Source organism: Octopus sinensis, linkage group LG26, assembly GCF_006345805.1.
Source record: "Octopus sinensis linkage group LG26, ASM634580v1, whole genome shotgun sequence".
Classification (NCBI taxonomy): Eukaryota; Metazoa; Mollusca; class Cephalopoda; order Octopoda; family Octopodidae; genus Octopus; species Octopus sinensis.
Window position 1 is genome coordinate 5,706,804 of NC_043022.1, and position 20,176 is coordinate 5,726,979.

Consider the following 20,176-nt stretch of genomic DNA (forward strand, 5'->3'; position numbering starts at 1 on the left):
ATGCCTTATTATTTAACACACTCACGGGTAAAGTTTCCACTCATTTACTTATTTATTTGCAACAGGGACTGAAGGTGCTATTCAGCACCAGTATTGTTAGAAATAAGAGTCAAAACATCTCATAACCACAATAAAACACTGCCTTGTATACTGACATGGGAGACATTATTGTGGCTGTGAGTTGTTTTGACTCCTATTTCTAGCAATACTGGTGCTAAAAAGTGCCCTCAGTTGCTTTAGTGACATATATATTTTGCCTTTCAGTTGAAAAATTGCTAACAAGCCACCCTTACTATATATATATATATATATATCTTTCTCTTTCTCTTTTACTTGTTTCAGTCATTTGACTGCGGCCATGCTGGAGCACCGCCTTTAGTCGAGCAAATCGACCCCAGGACTTATTCTTTGTAAGCCCAGTACTTATTCTATCGGTCTCTTTTGCCGAACCGCTAAGTGACGGGGACGTAAACACACCAGCATCGGTTGTCAAGCAATGCTAGGGGGACAAACACAGACACACAAACATATACACACACATACATATATATATATACATATATATGACAGGCTTCTTTCAGTTTCCGTCTACCAAATCCACTCACAAGGCATTGGTCGGCCCGGGGCTATAGCAGAAGACACTTGCCCAAGATGCCACGCATATATATATATATATATATATATATATATATATATATAAAGAGTGTTGTAGTTTTCTTGAAGCATTGTAATATCAAAGAAGATAAAAAGAGAGAAAACAGAAAAGGTTCTGAGAATGTGGGGAGTTACACAAAACCTTTTCTATTTCAGGCACAAAGGCCCATCCTCAGAAGGAAAGCAGTCTGAGAAATGTCCAGTTATTTGAATGGGTTAATGGAACTGGTATAACTGGACATTTACCAGACTGTTTTCCTTCTGAAGATGGGCCTTTCTGCCTGAAATATAAAAGGTTTTGTGTAACTCCCCACATTCTCAGAACCTTTTCTGTTTTCTCTCTTTTTATCTTCTTATATATCTATAAATGTACGTGTGTGTGTGTGTGTGTGTGTGTGTGTGTGTGTGTGTGTAGGGAAAGTTTACGAAAATAAACAAGAGACGAAGACAGGTGGTGTACAAAACAAACAGATGTATTAGTATAGCGCTCAGGAATAGAAAAAGTCTTTTACATTTCGAGCCTACGCTCTTCTACAGGAAGGGACACAGAAAAAACAAGGAGAGAAAAAAATGTGTGTAGTGGCTAACGATACGTCCTAACAATGTGGCTAAGATCACCTGGAAATACTGATGAAAGTAAATTTGCGAACTTTATTATTCCAAACGAACTCTAAGAGTCTGATATACAAAAATGAAGGAAAAAAATCTCTTAAAAAAATTAAATTAGAACAGTTTAAAATTTGTTTCAAATAATATGGATGGAAACCAAGGATGAGGAGGACATGTGAAGACACGTGTGCATGCTTGTATGTTTATATAATACTAGCAGTATCGCCCGGCGTTGCTCAGGTTTGTAAGGGAAATAACTATAAAGCATTTTTAGAGAGTTATAGCCAAAAAATAGCAAAAAAATGGAAAAAAAATTATGGTAAATTTTTTTTGAGAGTTAAAAAGGTGGAGTTGCGTCCCCTAGACGGTCTGTGGTTTGGGTTTCTGATTCTCGACCCCATGTCGAATTTATCGATTTTTTTCAGAACTGGGGGAACTTTTCAAAATTTTCACTGTGTTAGTTTTGAATTATGACATTGGGCTATGTGTGTGTCAAGTTTCATCAGAATCGGTTGAAAGCCGTGGTCAGGGTGAGGGTACAACCTAACAGACACACAGAAACACACACAGACAAACTGCCGTTTATATAGAGAGAGAAGATGATGTTAGGTCTGCTTTTCATGCTAGCATGTGTTGGACATGTATTCACGGTGTGAGTCAAACTTTATTCAGAGATACTGCCTTCCTAGTTATGGTTAGGAGGAGTTATAATTTTCTCATCAGTTCCATTTTTGTCAGGGGCTTCTGGGGCTGGATGCTCTTCCTAAAAAATCAACCATTTTCCAGTGTAAATGGTAAAAAAAAAAAAAGATCCCCTTTGGTTACAAGTGACCATGGGATTGCACCTAGAAAGTTACACTCCGAGGCTCAAGTCCAGGCAAGGTTGTTTAGGGAAGACCAGCAGTCACCCATGCATACCAGCCTCCCCTCCTTTCCATGCCACGATGTTATCCAAGAGAAGGGCAAAGGGGCCAATACAGCTTGGCACCGGTAACATCGCAACTCATTTCTACAGCTGAGTGAACTGGAGCAATGTGAAATAAAGCGTTTTGCTCAAGAACACAACACACAGGTTGGTCCAGGAATTGAACTCACTACCACATACACATATACACACATACACATAAATGTATGCATAAATATTGTGTGTGTGTTTGAGTGTGTGTGTGTAGGTGTTGTGCACATACACACACACATAAACGTATGCATACATAGACAACCACACACACACATATATATACACACACACACAGAGTCAACTCTGTAAAGTAGTTGCTGTCAGGAAGGGCATCCAGCCGTGAAAAGTATACCAAAGTAGATAGTGGAACTTAATGCGGTCCTCCGGCATATCAGCCCCTGTCAAACTGTCCAACAGACACCAGCATGGAAGACAAATGTTCAGTGATGATGATGATGATGATGATACATTAAATACGTGTTCTTTTACATACATATATAAACATATACACATACATACACACACACGCACGCATATATATGATAGGAAGAAGCACAAAGAATGAAGATGCATTAACTGAACGATTTAGTTAGCCAGATTCTATTTCCACAGAGTGCTTAACAAGGTATTCGTCTGAATCTACTAAACCTTTTATCTTCCTCTTTCTCTTTCTTTCTTTACACACACACACACACACACACACACAAATATACATACATATTACATATATACATACACATATATAAACATACATAAAGGCATACATACATGCACAGACAGACAAGCACATATACAGAAGTATACAAGCTATATCTTCAGAGCAACATAGTATGTACATGTGTGTGTGTGTGTGTGTGAGTGTGTGTGTGTGTGTGTGTGTGTGTGTGAGTGTGAGTGAGTGTGTGTGTGAGTGCGTGTGTGTGTGTGTGTGAGTGAGTGTGTGTGTGAGTGAGTGAGTGTGTGTGTGTGAGTGAGTGTGTGTGTGAGTGAGTGAGTGTGTGTGTGTGTGAGTGTGAGTGAGTGTGTGTGTGTGAGTGCGTGTGTGTGTGAGTGAGTGTGTGTGTGAGTGAGTGTGTGTGTGTGTGAGTGAGTTTGTGTGTGTGAGTGTGAGTGAGTGAGTGTGTGTGTGTGTGTGTGTGTGTGTGTGTGGTGTGTGTGTGTGTGAGTGAGTGTGTGTATAGGAGTTGTGCACATGTGTGTATGCATGTAGTATGCATAATAAAAGAAGATAATATATATGCACATTAAACAACATGTATGTATATATATATATATATATACACATATATATCATACACATTCTAATCTATATAATTTCCTATCAGTTGGTCAATGAGTATATGTATGTTGTTAGGAGACAGAAGAATGGGCAGCGCCTATCACTGCTCTCCTCTGCCTATCAGATAATGGCTCAGTGGAGTAGAAAGCGTTGATAACTTCTCGCTCACCTCAGCTTTCCACTATCTTACAGAACTGCTCGACATTGCACCCACCCCACCTCTGTTCTTTCCTCGTTATCATCATCATCATCACCTTCATCATCATCATCAGCATAGTTATTATTAATAACATTATTATCATTACAAACATCGTTATTATTACAAATATCATTATCATAATTATGATTATTAGAATCATTAGCCTCGTTTATTATCAGAGTAATTTATAGATTTTTGTTTTCTTCTCCTACCATTCTCTGGTGTGGGTAGCTTTAATCTATGCCATCTTCCTTGGTGGATTTTTCAAAAAACAGATCTAATATCCAGGTACATCCAGATACCGAAATATTTATGGCCAGTGCCATACGTAAGAGAACCATCTGAACGTGGCCATTGCCAGCGCCGCCCCGACTGGCCTCATGCTGGTGGCACGTAAAAAGCACCATCCGATCGTGGCCATTGCCAGTCCCGCCTGGCCCCCGTGCTGGTGGTACGTAAAAAGCACCATCTGATCGTGGCCATTGCCAGCTCCGCCTGGCCTCCATGCCGGTGGCACATAAAAAGCACCCACTACACTCATGGCGTGGTTGGCATTAGGAAGGGCATCCAGCCGTAGAAACATTGCCAGATCAGACTGGGCCTGGTGCAGCCTTCTGGCTTCCCAGACCCCAGTTGAACCGTCCAACCCATGCTAGCATGGAAAGCGGACGCTAAACGATGATGATGATGTTTATGTGTATACATGCATATAAACACACATATATACATCCACACAAACATACACAGACATACACACACGCATGTATCTACACACAAGCACACAAACATATATGGGAAGAGTGTTGCCCTCATCATCTAGTGATCAAGATTTCAATTCCTAGACCGGTTTGTGTGTTGAGGAAAACACTTCATTTTACGTTGCTCTGCAATCACTTTGACACCTGATGGGTAGCACACCTTTCACCTGTTCAGGAAATGTCTATTTGATGGGGGGGGCGAGCTAATGTACGGCCCATACATTTGATCACTATAAACAAAATCATTTGGACAGGTCGTTTAGCAAGAAAGATCAGAACCCTCATCTGTTGTTTATGATACGAGAGCCTACCACACACACACAGAGTCACACACAGCCTCACACACAGTCACACAGCCACACACACACACGCACACACATATATGTATATATACAGGTGCAGGCATGGCTGTGTGGTAAGAAGCTTGCTTCGCAACCACATGGCCCCAGTTTCAGTCCCACTGCGTAGCACCTAGGGCAAGAATCATCTACTATAGCCTAGGGCTGACCAAAGCCTTGTGAGTGGATTTGGTAGACAGAAACTGTAAGAAGCCTCTAAGTATATGTATGTAATATGTGACTGTGAGAAAGGGAGAGTGTGTATGTGTGCGTTTATGTCCTCTTGACTTCATGTCTTAACAGTAAACAGACGGCACCATTATATCTGTAGTGTCATTGTTTAAAATCTGCCATGAAAACATGCCCAGCCATTGAGCTGTTTACATTCAAGGGACTAGAGGTCCAACAGTATAACAGAATTAGATACCAGCAGCATAAAAGAACCATATACCAACAGTATAACGAATACATATATATATCATTACCATCATCATCATCATCATTTAGTATCTGCCTTCTATGCTCGCATGGGTGGGATGGTTTTAAGTGACACCTGCACTGACAATGTCACCAAATATTTGCAATATATGTCTATATACACATAAGGTGGCAAGCTGGCAGCATTGTTAGCATGCCAGGCGAAATGCCTAGCAGTATTTCATCTGCGGCTATGTTCTGAGTTCAAATTCCACCAAGGTCGACTCTGCTTTTCATCCTTTCAGGGTCTATTAAATAAATACCAGTTATGCACTGGGATTGATGTAATCGACTTAATCCCTTTGTCTGTCCTTATTTGTTCCCTCTATGTTGAGCCCCCCACCCCTATGGGCAATAAAGATATATGTGTGTGTGTGTGTGTGTGTGTGTGTGTGTGTGTGTGTGTATACACATTGGTTTCAAATTCAGACACAAGGCCAGCAATTTGGGGAATGGGTGTAAAATGATGACAGTGACCCCAGCAAGCAACTGGTACTTATTTTATCAATCCTGAAAGGATGACAGGCAAAGTTGGCCTTGGCAGTATTGAAGTCAGAACGCAAAATTGGAAGAAAAATACTGCTCAGCATTTTCCCCAGAATCGTAATGATTCTGCTAGCTCACCATCTTCACAGAATTATATCTAAAACCATCATCATTATCATCACCATGATTTAATGTCCATTATCCATGTGCTGGCATCGGCTGGACAGTTTGACCAGAGATGTCAAGCTGCAAGGGAGCTGCACCAGACTCCAGTCTGCTTTGGAATGGTTTCTATGGCTGGCTGCCCTTCCTAACATGCCAACCACTCCAGGAGTGTGCTGGATGCTTTTATGTGGCACCTCATGGGCACTTTTACATGGCATTGCATGGGTGCTTTTGCGTGGCACCACATGGGTGCTTTCATGTAGCACTGCCACATGTGATCTACACCAGCAGAAGGACCGATCTTAACATTTCTGCTGTGGAGTACAGGTTTTCTAGAGTACAGCAAAGCACCTGGCATCTTGGTCCTTTGCCATCTTGCCTGAAAGCTTCAGCATCCTGAGGTCGTTCTTCAGTTCTTCATCCCATGCCTTCCTGGGTCTCCCACTTTCGCAGGTTTCATCCAATCTGACAGATTGACACTTCTTTATGTTATAACAGTTTAAGAGAATTATAGAATTATATATACCACCACCATCATCATCATCATCGTCATCATCATCGTTTAACGTCCGTTTCCCGCGCTAGCACGGGTTGGACGGTTCAACCGGGGTCTGGGAAGCCAGGGCTGCTCCAGGCTCCAGTCTGATCTGGCAGAGTTTCTATGGCTGGATGCCCTTCCTAACGCCAACCACTCCGCGAGTGTAGTGGGTGCTTTTTACGTGCCACCTGCACAGGTGCCAGGGGGGGGGGTCCGGCATCGGTCACGATCGGTTGGAGCTTTTAACGTGCCAGCGGCACGGAAGCCAGCCAAGGCGGCGCTGGCAACGTTCGGATGGTCTTTTTATGTGCCACCGGCACAGGAGCCAGTCGGGGCGGCGCTGGCATCGGCCACGTTCGGATAGTGCTTTTTATGTGCCACTGGCACAGGCATCACAACTACTATTTCCATTGATATTTATTTCAACGTTCACCAGTATAAAAGAATTATATACCAAGAATATAAGAGAATTATACATTAACAGTTGAAGAGAATTATAGAATTATATATACCAATAGTATAACAGAATACTATACCAAGGGAATAAAGGGATTATAACAGCCAAGCTTAGCAATTAAGGAAATGAATAGCTAAGTAATTAATGTTATATTGGTTACGGAAAGACTGAACTCAGCAGGACTTCATAGAAACAAAAGTATTAGGTTTTAGATGAGAATGTTATACTGGTGCAACCGACTGCGAGAGCAGCCAACAGTGTCTGCCCAGGCGATTTACAGGAAGCAGGAGATCGTTTCTGTTACTTAAGAGATCTGTTGATTGCTATAAATATTATAAACAATTCTGCAATTCCCCCCCTTAACTCTTAGAAGTTTTTAAGGACCGATTCCTATCTCGGGTAGTTTCATGGTGGGAAGTAGATAGCAGATAAAACCAGCCCTGTTTAACAAAACCCGTGTCAGTCTATCTTACGTAGCATTCCCAGATGATCTGCTGTCTATTTCAGGCAGCTCGTAAATTTTTAGGGGTACATAAAAGGGCTGTATGGTTAAGAAGTTGGTTTGGAAACTATTAATTACAAGTTGGATACCACTGTACGAAAGCTTGGGCAAGTATCTTCTAGCAAGGTCTCAGATTGTCCTAAAACGTTAGGAGCAAAATTTAACAGATGGAAATTGTGAGGAAGCCCTTCAAATGAATTGTCCCTATTCTGGGGGTGACAGACTTAATCTGTGACCTAATCTAATGCCCCTATCAGGTCTGCGGATGCCTTTAGTGGAGTCTACTCTGTTACAAGTAACTTTTAAATGTGGTTTTTCTTTTAACATGGTAGGGTAGGATTTGAGGGGACAAATATGGCTGCTATTTTTAGTAAGTTAAACAATTATGTGGAGGCCTCCACACAGTTTCCTCCTACCAAATTTTACTTAATGGTGGGAGTAGTTCTAATCGTGGTAGTAGCTCGAATAATGGTGGTGGTGGTGGGGGGGGGGGTGTTTGTAGTTGTTAAACCACAGATCAGCCCGGATCAAGTAGAACTATGATCGATGACACTCCAGCTATGACCATCCCATCTATTTCTGATAGACAAGGAACCCAGCACCACATTGCCTGATCTGTCCTTATTTTTTTGGAAGAGAATGAGGTGTGGTTTGTAGGAGATTTGGCTGCTATTTCTAATATATAGAATAACCACTCAGAAGCTCTCTCATTGACACAAATGATAAATGATGGCGGTCACTAGTATTGCTGATGCTGTGGTTTAGCCCTTGGTCAGTTCCTAATGAGTAAACCTTTGATCAAAAGCATTCCAGTTATGACCATCCCGTCGTTTTCCCTAGGCACAATGCATAGTGAAGCCAAAACAACTTGCTGCTATTTCTAGCAGGTCAAGATACACATCCCCAATCAAGCTGACCAATTGGCCAAAGGCCCCTTTCAGCCACACCCCACCTTAACCACCTTTCTCGGACGGACAAATGTAGCACCATTATCCAGTGTGTCCCTCAGATTTCTGAATGGAGTGCGATTTGAGGCAGACTGGACTGCTATTTCTTGCAGACGAGTGCAGGTAACTGAGAGGGGGATCCCAGTAAATGTAGAAGCTGTTGGAAGTGGGATGACAGTATATGTTGTGGTCACTAGTAGTAGTAGTGGTGGGGTGTGACGACAGCAGCGGTGACGTGGTGGGGTGGTGATGGTGGTCGTAGTAATAGTAGTAGTGGTGGCAGTGGTGGTCATGGTGGTGGTGACGGCGGTAGTAGTAATAGCAGTAGTGGTGGTGGTGGCAGTAGTAGTAGTGGTGGTGGCAGTGGGGGTGTGGTGGCGGCGGTAGTGCTAGTGGTGGTGGTAGTAGTAGTAGTAGTAGTAGTAGTAGTGGTTGTGGTGGTGGTGGCGGCAGTAGTAGTGCCGGTGGTGCTGCTGGTAGTGGTGGTAACGGTGGTGGCGGCGGCGGCAATAGTTATAGTAGTAGTGGCAGTGGTGGTGTGTTGACGGTGGTGGCAGCAATAGTAGTAGTAGTAGTAGTAGTAAAAGTTGTGGCTATGTGGTAGTAGTTGCCGTGGAGACTGCATTGTCAGGTGAAGGCTAGAGTGGTAGCCATGGAGAGAGTGACTTAAATGACAATGTCAATAGCTGTAATACTAAACCACACACACGAGATTCTGGAAGTTTCCACACAAAAACAGAAACAAAATGCACATCTCTGTATCCTTCGCTCGGGTTTTATTTAATTATTCTTCACTTTTTGTTGTTTGTTGGTTTGTTTTGCTTTCGGTTGCTTTTTGCTTCTTTGGTTTTTTAAATATTTTTGTAAGAAAATATCTCTACTTACGAAATATTGCTGTAAACACATCGCAGACATATGTGGATTGAAGTAGCAAAGAGCTTCTCCCCACCACACACACACACACGCAGAGCTGGAATCACCAAAGAAGCCGTCACACACACACATACACATGCGCACACGTAGAGCGGTATTATGTTGAACACAAGTACAAGGAAGTCTTTGAGAAGCTCTCTCCTTTAACCATCCAAACATTGCATCCTTTAAAACCTGTGGAGGCACAATGGCCCAGTGGTTAGGGCAGCGGACTCGCGGTCGTAGGATTGCTGTTTCGATTCCCAGACCGGGCGTTGTGAGTGTTTATTGAGCGAAAACATCTAAAGCTCCACGAGGCTCCGGCAGGGGATGGTGGTGATCCCTGCTGTACTCTTTCACCACAACTTTCTCTCACTCTTACTTCCTGTTTCTGTTGTACCTGTATTTCAAAGGGCCGGCCTTGTCTCTCTCTGTGTCACGCTGAATATCCCAGAGAACTACGTTAAGGGTACACGTGTCTGTGGAGTGCTCAGCCACTTACACGTTAATTTCACGAGCAGGCTGTTCCGTTGATCGGATCAACCGGAACCCTCATCGTCGTAACCGACAGAGTGCTTCTTCTTCCTTTAAAACCTCCATGCTTCCTGAAATTCACCAACACTACACCTGATATCCCTCCTACCTGCTTCATACACATGCACACATGTCTATCATCACTCATACACTGTTCACTTTCCTGACTTTTGTCCATAATATTATGTACTGTACATGCACCTTTGAGGAGTCGTAGCGCACCTGAGCACTAGACACAATAATTTCATTATTATTATTATTATTATTATTATCAAATTTTGATGGATGATTTTAATCCAGATCACTTTAACCCTTTTGTTACCATATTTGTGTTGAAATACACTACCTTTGTTTTGATTAATTTTGAGAATAATGAAAGAATTCAGTAAAATGACTGTCGTTAATTTATCTAGTGTTTGGAACACAGCTCCCATGACTTTTGGAAACACTTTTTCACACTCAGAGTTGCTGAAGCATGGAACAAACTACCTGCATCAGTTGTTGGTTGCTGAGACATTGCATCCTTTAAAACCTCTATGCTCACTGAAATTCCCCAACACTACACCTGATATCCCTCCTACCTGCTTCATACACATGCACACATGTCTATCATGACTCATACACTGTTCACTTTCCTGACTTTTCTACATAATTCTATGTACCTTTCTATGTACCTTTCTATGTACCTTTAATGAGTTGTAGTGCACCTGAGCACTAGACACAATAATTTCATTATTATTTAAACTGAATAGAGGAAGAGAATAAGCAGCAGAGATAGAGAGAGAAAACGGCAAACCCGGGCACCAAACTTTGAATCCATTAATCATTAATTAACAAAGTAAACATTTTCGTTAACAATTTAACGTGGCCCAAGATGTGTGTAGCAGCAGCCAGCTTTAAGGAACAAAGTCCAGTGATTAAAGGAAAAGGAAAAACAGATAAAGGGGACAGCACACTTGTGAGAGAGGGGCTGCAGCAAGTCTGAGAGGGGTTAAAGGCCCACCAGCCAAGTGGTCATTCTCTGGAAGTGGCCCAAGATGTCAATTTGTGTAGTGTGTAGCAGCAGCATTGTTGCACAGGTAGAGACAATACTCCACTGTGGGCCTCTTCTTTTTATAGTCCCATTAAGGGTCAGCAGGCATTATGGACCTTGAAGAGAAGGCCCAGTGTTTGAGTGGTGGCGCTAGATAATATTGGTTTTGAATTTTGGCAGCAATTCAGGCCAGCACTTTCAGGGGTGGGGACGAGTGAATTATATGGGCCCCAGTACTCAACTGGTATTTATTGTATCAACCTCAATACACACACACACATACACATACACACATGCATATATATATATACACACACATATATATATATATACATACATACACTCAAACATATATACATACACACACACACACACATATAAACATACACACACACACATATATGCATACATACACACGCACATATATATACATACCCACACACATATATACATAGATACACACAAACACATATATTCATATACACACACACACAAGTATATCAATACTCACACACACATATATACACACATGTGCATGCATATGCATACACACACACACACATCTTTTATCGCTTGATTGCTAAAGTCATCAGGCCGTGGCCATACTGGGGCAGCACTGCTTCAAATTTTCTTTCGTGGAATGAAACAAACCCAGTTCTTATCTATCTTCTTTTAAGCCTGGTACTTGTTCTATTGGTCTCTTTTGCCAAACCGCTAAGTTACAGGGACATAACCATACAAACACCAGTTGTCAAGCAATGGTGGGAGACAAACAGACACAAAGACACACACACACACACAAAGACACACACACACACACAAAGACACACACACACACCACAAAGACACACACACAGATGCATATACAACAGGCTTCTTTCAGTTTCCATCTACCAAATCCTCTCACAAGGCTTTGGTCAGCCAGCCCAAGGCTATGGTAGAAGACATTTGTCCAAGGTGCCATGCAGTGGGACTGAACCCAGAACCATGTGGTCAGGATGCAAGTTTCTTGCCACACGATGGGGCTTCTTTCAGTTTCCATCTCCCAAATCCACTCACAAGGCTTTGGTTGGCCTGGGGCTGTAGCAGACATTTGCCCTGGGTGCCATGCAGTGGGATTCAACCTGAAACTGTGTGGTCTGAAACCAAACGTACCACACAGCCACACACAAAACATCCCTCTTGGAGGGGAAAAAACTCAAATACAAAGCAAAATAAAACCACTCAGCAACAACTATTAGGGAGCTTCAAAGGAAAGGGGCAAATTTCCACAAGAAATTAAAAATTAATCTCTCAAAAGTCTAATCTTGATTTGCATGTAAGGGAGACAACTATGGACATATTTCAGCCTATATATACTTGTTCCAATGTGGGAAGCAATGACAGTATATCTCTTCTTAAAACTCTCAATGAATATTAAACCAACCGATGCAAGCATAATCAAAATATTTTGTTCTTACTCAAACGAAAGCTATCACGTTAACAAAACAGTTTGGTTCGAATGAAAACCCACACAATGGAAGCATCTTCCGTCAACATGTGGTTTTGACAACCAAGCTCTTATCGCAGAATAATAGATTTCAAGAAAAATGTCTTGGAGTAGTTTCAGATATATCTCTGGTCATTAAACTTCTTTATTATAGAAATAGCAGAAAGTGACAGATGGAGAAGTGAGGAGAAATGAAATTTAAGATGGAATCATTGAAATGAATAAGGCATAAAAGTACAGATACAGGAGTGTGGTTAAGTAATTCTCTTTGTAGTCATGAGGTTTTGGGTTCAATAACAGCAGGCAGCCTCTTGGACAAGTATTTTCTATTGCAGCCCCAGGTTGACCGATGCCTTCATGAGTTGATCATAATATATGGAAACTGCATGAAGCCTTTTGAATGGATTTTAACTTCTGTATACAGGTTACTCCATTTACATAGCAGTGCTATATTAAAGTGATTGTGCAGTGTCAGATAAAAGTGCCCATGAGGTGCCACTAAAAAGCACTTGCCCGTGCAGCGCCACATTAAAAATACTCAGCACTTTCTGTAATGTACTTGATGTTAGAAAGGGCATCCAGCCATAGAAACCATGCCAAATCAGACTGGAGCCTGTTGTAGCCTTCCAGCTTGCCTGCTCTGGTCAATGCCAAGTGTTACATAACTGGCACCCATGCTGGTGGCACATAAAAAGCTACCACTACAGTCCTGGTGTGGTTGGCATCAGGAAGGGCATCCAACCATAGAAACCCTGCCAAATCAGATTGGAACATGACGCAGCTCTCCAGCTTATCAGTTTCAGTCAAATCCTCTAACCCATGCTAGCATCGAAAGCAGGTGCTAGATGATGATGATGATGATGCTGATGCAGCAGCAGCAATATCCTGGAAAGTCATCAATAATGTCACTAAAACTTTTAGAAATCCAAGAATAAAAAACATTTTGAGCTAAATTTGAAAATGATATCCTAAAAGAGTCCCAGAAACTCTGATGACTCTGGAGACCCGAGGTATTTTCAAATAAAACTAAAGATGAACAAGATGATGGTGGATTGTTAAACTCATTAAAGGGTCACACAAAATACCTTCCGTGTTTAGTGAGATTTCTTTCTTTCTTTCTTTTTTTTCATCTTTTAGTCTTGATGGAAAACTGTATTCATGATCCTTGACGGGGCCTCCATGACTTCTGGGAGGAAAGGAGAGGGAAGAAAGGAAAGCATCCTTAACAGTTTAGCATTCAGATTACTCCATCAAATGTAATCCTTATTCATTCACATTGTTTTGAACTAATCATAGATTATCTCTTAGCTTTGAAAGACTTTAATAATCTCACTGTTTATTTTTAGAATGACATTGTAGGGTAAGTGTGAGAGGCCAGATCTGACCAATCTGAATGTAAACCAGGAAGAATATATGAGCCACATACGGTCGATTCAACCCTTTAGCATTCAGATTACTCTGTCAAATGAAATTCTTTTTTATTCCCATTGTTTTGAATTAATCCTGGATTATCTCATAGCTTAGAGATTTCCATGATGTGATTGTTTTTAGACTGACAGAGTAGTGCAGGTATAAGAAGCTAGATCTGGCCTGTTTGCATATGCAAAACAGGCAGAATATTTTGGGCCGGATGTGGCTGGTTTAAATGCTGAATGGTTAAAACAATTTTTTAATACAATTTCTTGTAAAATTTAGTAATAATAACATAAAATGATTTTTGAAAGCTCAAATGGTTAGGAAGATATAACCAAGTAAAATAGAAATCAAAATGGGTCCGTGGATAAAAATAGGAACCAAAGGAGTTCATGGATGAAAAAAATAAGGAGAAACACTGCTTTAAAGGATCATCTAGGACCCTTTAGAGTGCACAGTTCTTTTGGTCGAGAGATTTCCATGATGTGATTGTTTTTAGACTGACAGAGTAGTGCAGGTATAAGAAGCTAGATCTGGCCTGTTTGCATATGCAAAACAGGCAGAATATTTTGGGCCGGATGTGGCTGGTTTAAATGCTGAATGGTTAAAACAATTTTTTAATACAATTTCTTGTAAAATTTAGTAATAATAACATAAAATGATTTTTGAAAGCTCAAATGGTTAGGAAGATATAACCAAGTAAAATAGAAATCAAAATGGGTCCGTGGATAAAAATAGGAACCAAAGGAGTTCATGGATGAAAAAAATAAGGAGAAACACTGCTTTAAAGGATCATCTAGGACCCTTTAGAGTGCACAGTTCTTTTGGTCGAAAGATTTCTGTGATGTGATTGTTTTTAGACTGACAGAGTAGTGCAGGTATAAGAAGCCAGATCTGGCCTGTTTGAATGTAAGACAGGTAGAATATTTGTACTGGATAGGGCCAGTTTAAGTGCTAAAGAGTTAAACCAGAAACCAGAACTGACAACAGAATGGACACTCCTAAAGATACCAGGGGACAGTGTTACAGATTTGGCTAAACCTACAAATAGGCCACGATGGGATTTGAACTCTGAAATGCAAAAAGCCAGAACAGATACAGTAATACATCCAATCTGACATTCTTACATTTCCAAAACTTATCACACAAGTTTTTTTGTTTTTTTTTAATAAAAGCGTGAAATGTAACAACAACTCTGTGCATTCTGAGTTCAAATCCCAAACTTAACCTTGCACTTCATCATTTGAGAGGAAGAGAAGGATCAATAAAACAAAGTGCTAGTCAGTTCCTGCAGTTGATTTAATATTCCTGTAATGCATTCGACAAGTGAATGGAATTATAATGGGAAATGTTAAGAATATTATCCCAATACGGCAACATTTAAGGTGGATCTTATTTCACATCAGACATGTTGAGAAGGAAACAAATGAATTACTCTCGCTTGAAATAATGGAAGTGCCGTCTGGTATGACAAAAGCCGCAATTAAACAATGGTTGAAGTATACAGCTCCAATAAAAGATGGTACCCTGCAGTCCTGAAGTTGAATTTTGGCAAAGAACTAAGGCAATAGTTGCCAATTCTAATAAAAATAAAGAAATAATTATTGAATAATTAATGAAAAAGAATCTCTAAAAATATAGGCTTTAACACAAGCTACACTTAAATACAACTACATCTAGATTATCTCAACAAGGAAGCCTCTACATGGTTGCTCAACCTGCCAGAAATAGTAGTCAACTCTCAGTCAAATTACACTCTACTATCTTTAAAAAACAAAAGGACAGATTGATAGTGCATTCCAATATATACTAAAAAGGTAAAGACCCCTTTCAGTCATAAAATATCATGGGATTGCACCTAGAAAGTTCCCCTTCAAAGCACAAATTTGGACACGGTTGTTTATAGAAGACCAGCAGTCGCCCATGCATACCAGCCTCCTCCTCTCCATGCCACCATTGTTATCCAAGAGAAAGACAAAGGGACTGATACAGGTTGGCACCTGTGACATAGCAACTCATTTCTACAGCTGAGTGAACTGGAGTAACATGAAATAAAGTATCTTGTTCAAGAACACAACACACAGCTCTGGTCTGCAAATCAAACTCACTGCCTCATGCTCCAAGAATTGAATGCACTGAATCGAATGCACAACCTCAAAATATATTCTTTTCTGCTCTAGGCACAAGGCCCAGAATTTTCGAGGGGGGGGGCAGTCGATTAGATCGACCCCAGTATGCAACTGGTACTTAATTTATTAACCTCGAAAGGATGAAAGGCAAAGTGGACCTCAGCAGAAATTGAACTCAGAACCACTAAGTATTTCGCCTGGCATGCTAATGTTTCTGCCAGTTTGCCGCCTTAACCTTAAAATATATTATAAGTCTGAATACAAAACAGAAGGGTCTTTGCTTGACCTTGAGAATAAAAAACAACAACAGCAACTGCATTCATTTTCATGAAATAAAACATCATTTACTTCTTGGAAAGGTTCATTCCATTAGCTTAACATTGGAAAAATCTCAGTAATTAACAGCATTTTATTGTTTTACGTTTCGAAAACCAATCTGCCATTAACAACAAGATATTCAGATGATATAATGACAAAACAAATAAGAAGGAAACCAAAATACAGAAAGAATACTTGTCAATATTTAGAAATAGGCCTTGCTCTAAATTCTATGAAAATCTGTTCAAAATAAAAGAGGTTGTGTAGTTCTGTGGGGCTTTTTTTTAAATTTTATTTTATTTCAAGAGATCAAAGTCCATCTGAAGTCAGTGCAATTAGAGAGTTTAAGCATCCAACAAACCAAAATAATTTATATAACATTTTGGAATTTCAAAATTATTTCACAAAATTCTTTTTGAATTTTCAAATAAAAACAGGGATTTTATAGAGTGATAAAAGGAGATGCGTAATTGAATTGAAGTCACAATAAACACTAAGGAATGATTTAACCCTTTTCTTACCATATTTCTGGTGACACACATAGTGTTGATGTCAATTAATTTTGAAAATGATGAAAGAATTTAGTAAAATAAATTGTTATTAAGTTGAAGGAAAGCGGCAAAATGGCAGAATCGTTAACATGCTGGGTGAAATGCTCCATGGCATTTTGTCCTTCTTTATGTTCCGAGTTGAAATTCCACCAGGGCCCACTTTGCCTTTTATCTTCTCAGGGGCAATAAAATAAGTACCAGTTAACCACTGGGGTCGATTTAATCAGCTTATCCATGGCCCCAATCCTGCTGACCTTCAGTCAAAATTTTAAATCATTATTAAGCTGAAGTTTGGAACCTAAGTTCTCATAAAATTTAGATGAAAGTTTAGAGAGTACTAGCAGTATCGCCCGGCGTTGCTCGGGTTTATAAGGGAAATAACTATATAAGCATTTTTAGAGAGTTACTTCCCTTATAGATGCCAATTCGGGCTTTCTTAGCCATTTCTGTTTTGGTGTTTTCAAGCCATGAAGTCGTTGTTCTAAAAGAACGCTGGTCTCCTTGACAACACTTTACGATGTTGATTTCCTTACACTCCCTTCCCCACAGCTTCACGAGGGAGGGAAGAAGGGGGAGAAGCAAACAGGTGCAGGTGTGACCATGGACGCCAACTCTGCCGCCATCGACACACGAAAAAATGTGCATTAAAATGGAATAAAAAATGATGTTAAATTATTTTTAAAATCGTAGATGCGCGCTAATACTCAGACGGGCTCGATATGAATCACGACTATAAGATACCCGAATTTGGTTAAACTGCACCGCAAAATGTGGGAGTAGTTAGGAATCTAAATCGAAGGGGACAGACACTCACACAACTACAGTTTTATATATATATAGATATGTGTGTTTCCATCGTTAGGTTGATGATGGGATGATTAGATGAGAGATTTGTGTAAATGAGAAACAAACACTCAATAAACAGAACAGATTTTATTTTGTTGGAGATTCGTTGCAAGATGTTCTGGCATTCTGGCATGCACAGTTTAAGCAAAAACAGAGTGAATGAATATATCGTCAGATGGTACCTACTTTGAGAGAGGCACCACAACACCACATGTAGGGTGCTGAGGTAAAGAGAGAGAGCTAACAGTCCTAGCTGGTTTGTCCCCTGCCTCTGCTTGACAACCAGCGTTGGTGTGTCTATGTCCCTGTCACTTAGCACTCCAACAAAAAGGACTGATAAAATAAGTACCAAGTTTAAAAAAAAAAATAAATTCTGGGGTCAATTCATTCAACTAAAATTTCTCCAAGGCAGTGCTCCAGCATGGCCACAGTCCAATGAGCAAAACAAATGAAGGATAAAACATGAAACAGTTCAACAAGAAACAATTTCCCCAAAACATTAATCAAATTAACATTTGATAGTTTTCTCAAGCTTCTCGCTTATAACCGATTCCTGCACATTTTACACATTAAGAAATATTTAAAACATAAATTATTTCATTTTGGTGACTGTTTCTGAAGTATACCACAACCTAATCTGAATCACAGAACAATTTCGGTTTCAAATTTTGGCACAAAGCCATCAATTTTAGGCGGAAGGGAATAGTCAATTACTAATATGTGGTGAGGTACTGAAAAGTGGCTGGCTTTGGGTAAAAGAAACTACAGGATGAGGATCAGTTAATTATGATTTTGTTCAACATATTCCCTCTTCAGATTCACACACTTATTGCAGCAGCCCTTCAACTTTTCTAAGCCCTGTAAAAGAACTCAGAAGGTTGAGAGCCTTTTGTGCTAAGCTTCAAGCCAGGAACTTTTCAGCATCCCCTCATAACCACTATAGCAGGCATAAACACACCATGGCACATGGTCACATGTGGACTTTTCTGACTGTTTGTATAGCACACATGGTTACATGATTATATCCTTTATCTTTTACTTGTTCCAGTCACTGGACTGAGGTCATGCTGGGGCAAGCCCTTGAATGAATCAACCCTAGGATTTTTTTTGTTTTTAAATCTGGTGCTTATACTGTTGGTCTCTTTTCCCAAACTGCTAAGTCGCAGGGACATAAACAAACCAACACTGGTTGTCTAGCAGTGGTGATGGTAGACAAACACAAAAAAACACAGACAGATATATATATATGTATTTTATATATATATATCACCGTGACTGACCATGCTATCAGATGTTGCTACACATCGCTGGTCACAATGCGCTTCGCATTGTTTTAGCCTTCAAATGACACCACCCCGCTGGCTAAGTGAGCAGGCCAACAGAAGAAAGAGTGAGAGAAAGAGTACAGCAGGGATCGCCACCAACCCCTGCTGGAGCCTTGTGGAGCTTTAGGTGTTTTTACTCAATAAACACTCACAATGCCCAGTCCGGGAATCGAAACCGCAATCCTACAACCGCGAGTCCGCTGCCCTAACCAACCACTGGGCTATTGCACCTCCATATATATATATAATATGAACACTTGACGAATTTGTGTCCCATCCTTGTGCAGGGCCCACACTAATCTTCTCTGTACCATTTCGGTTTTAGTCTATGTACTGCTGGTTTCTCCTCAGCCTGAGCAGATAAATATATAGGTAGGGGTGGCTGTGTGGTAAGTAGCTTGCTTCCCAACCACATGGGTCTGGGTTCAGTCCCACTGCATGGCACCTTGGGCAAGTGTCTTCCACAATTGAAAAGGTTGCAAGATGCAACGGAAATTTTAGGAGAATAAAAATAAGAAATAAGTGGAAATTTTACCGGTGAGTGTGTTAAATTATAAGGCGCAAAAAGAAAATTACTCAACCCAGACACAACAGAACAAAGTGATAATAGTTATATATATAATATGAACACTTGACGAATTTGTGTCCCATCCTTGTGCAGGGCCCACACTAATCTTCTCTGTACCATTTCGGTTTTAGTCTATGTACTGCTGGTTTCTCCTCAGCCTGAGCAGATAAATATATAGGTAGGGGTGGTTGTGTGGTAAGTAGCTTGCTTCCCAACCACATGGGTCTGGGTTCAGTCCCACTGCATGGCACCTTGGGCAAGTGTCTTCCACAATTGAAAAGGTTGCAAGATGCAACGGAAATTTTAGGAGAATAAAAATAAGAAATAAGTGGAAATTTTACCGGTGAGTGTGTTAAATTATAAGGCGCAAAAAGAAAATTACTCAACCCAGACACAACAGAACAAAGTGATAATAGTTATATATATATATATGTGTGTGTATGTATGTATATGTATATATATTTCTTTACTGCCCACAAGGGGCTAAACATAGAGGGGACAAACAAGGACAGTTAAAGGGATTAAGTCGATTACATCAACCCCAGTGCGAAACTGGTACTTTATTTATCGACCCCGAAAGGATGAAAGGCAAAGTCAACCTCGGCGGAATTTGAACTCAGAACGTTACGGCAGACGAAATACCGCTAAACATTTCGCCCGGCGTGCTAACGTTTCTGCCAGCTCGCCGCCT

The 20,176-nt window shown here is 40.5% G+C and overlaps 1 long non-coding RNA gene and 2 other non-coding genes across 3 annotated transcripts in view; 1 reads left to right on the forward strand and 2 right to left on the reverse strand.

Annotated features, from left to right (window-relative positions):
- Positions 1 to 754, forward strand: part of LOC118768021 — a 4,233-nt gene extending 3,479 nt beyond the window's left edge. The window contains exon 3 of the long non-coding RNA XR_005003940.1: positions 703 to 754. This is a non-coding gene — a long non-coding RNA (uncharacterized LOC118768021). The remainder of the gene's footprint in view (positions 1 to 702) is intronic.
- An 18,405-nt stretch (positions 755 to 19,159) lies between these two features.
- On the reverse strand, positions 19,160 to 19,261 carry LOC115224932. The gene has a single exon (XR_003882910.1). It is a non-coding gene; the product is annotated as a U6 spliceosomal RNA (small nuclear RNA).
- A 272-nt stretch (positions 19,262 to 19,533) lies between these two features.
- On the reverse strand, positions 19,534 to 19,635 carry LOC115224933. Its single transcript, XR_003882911.1, has one exon. It is a non-coding gene; the product is annotated as a U6 spliceosomal RNA (small nuclear RNA).
- Between the last annotated feature and the right edge of the window lie 541 nt (positions 19,636 to 20,176).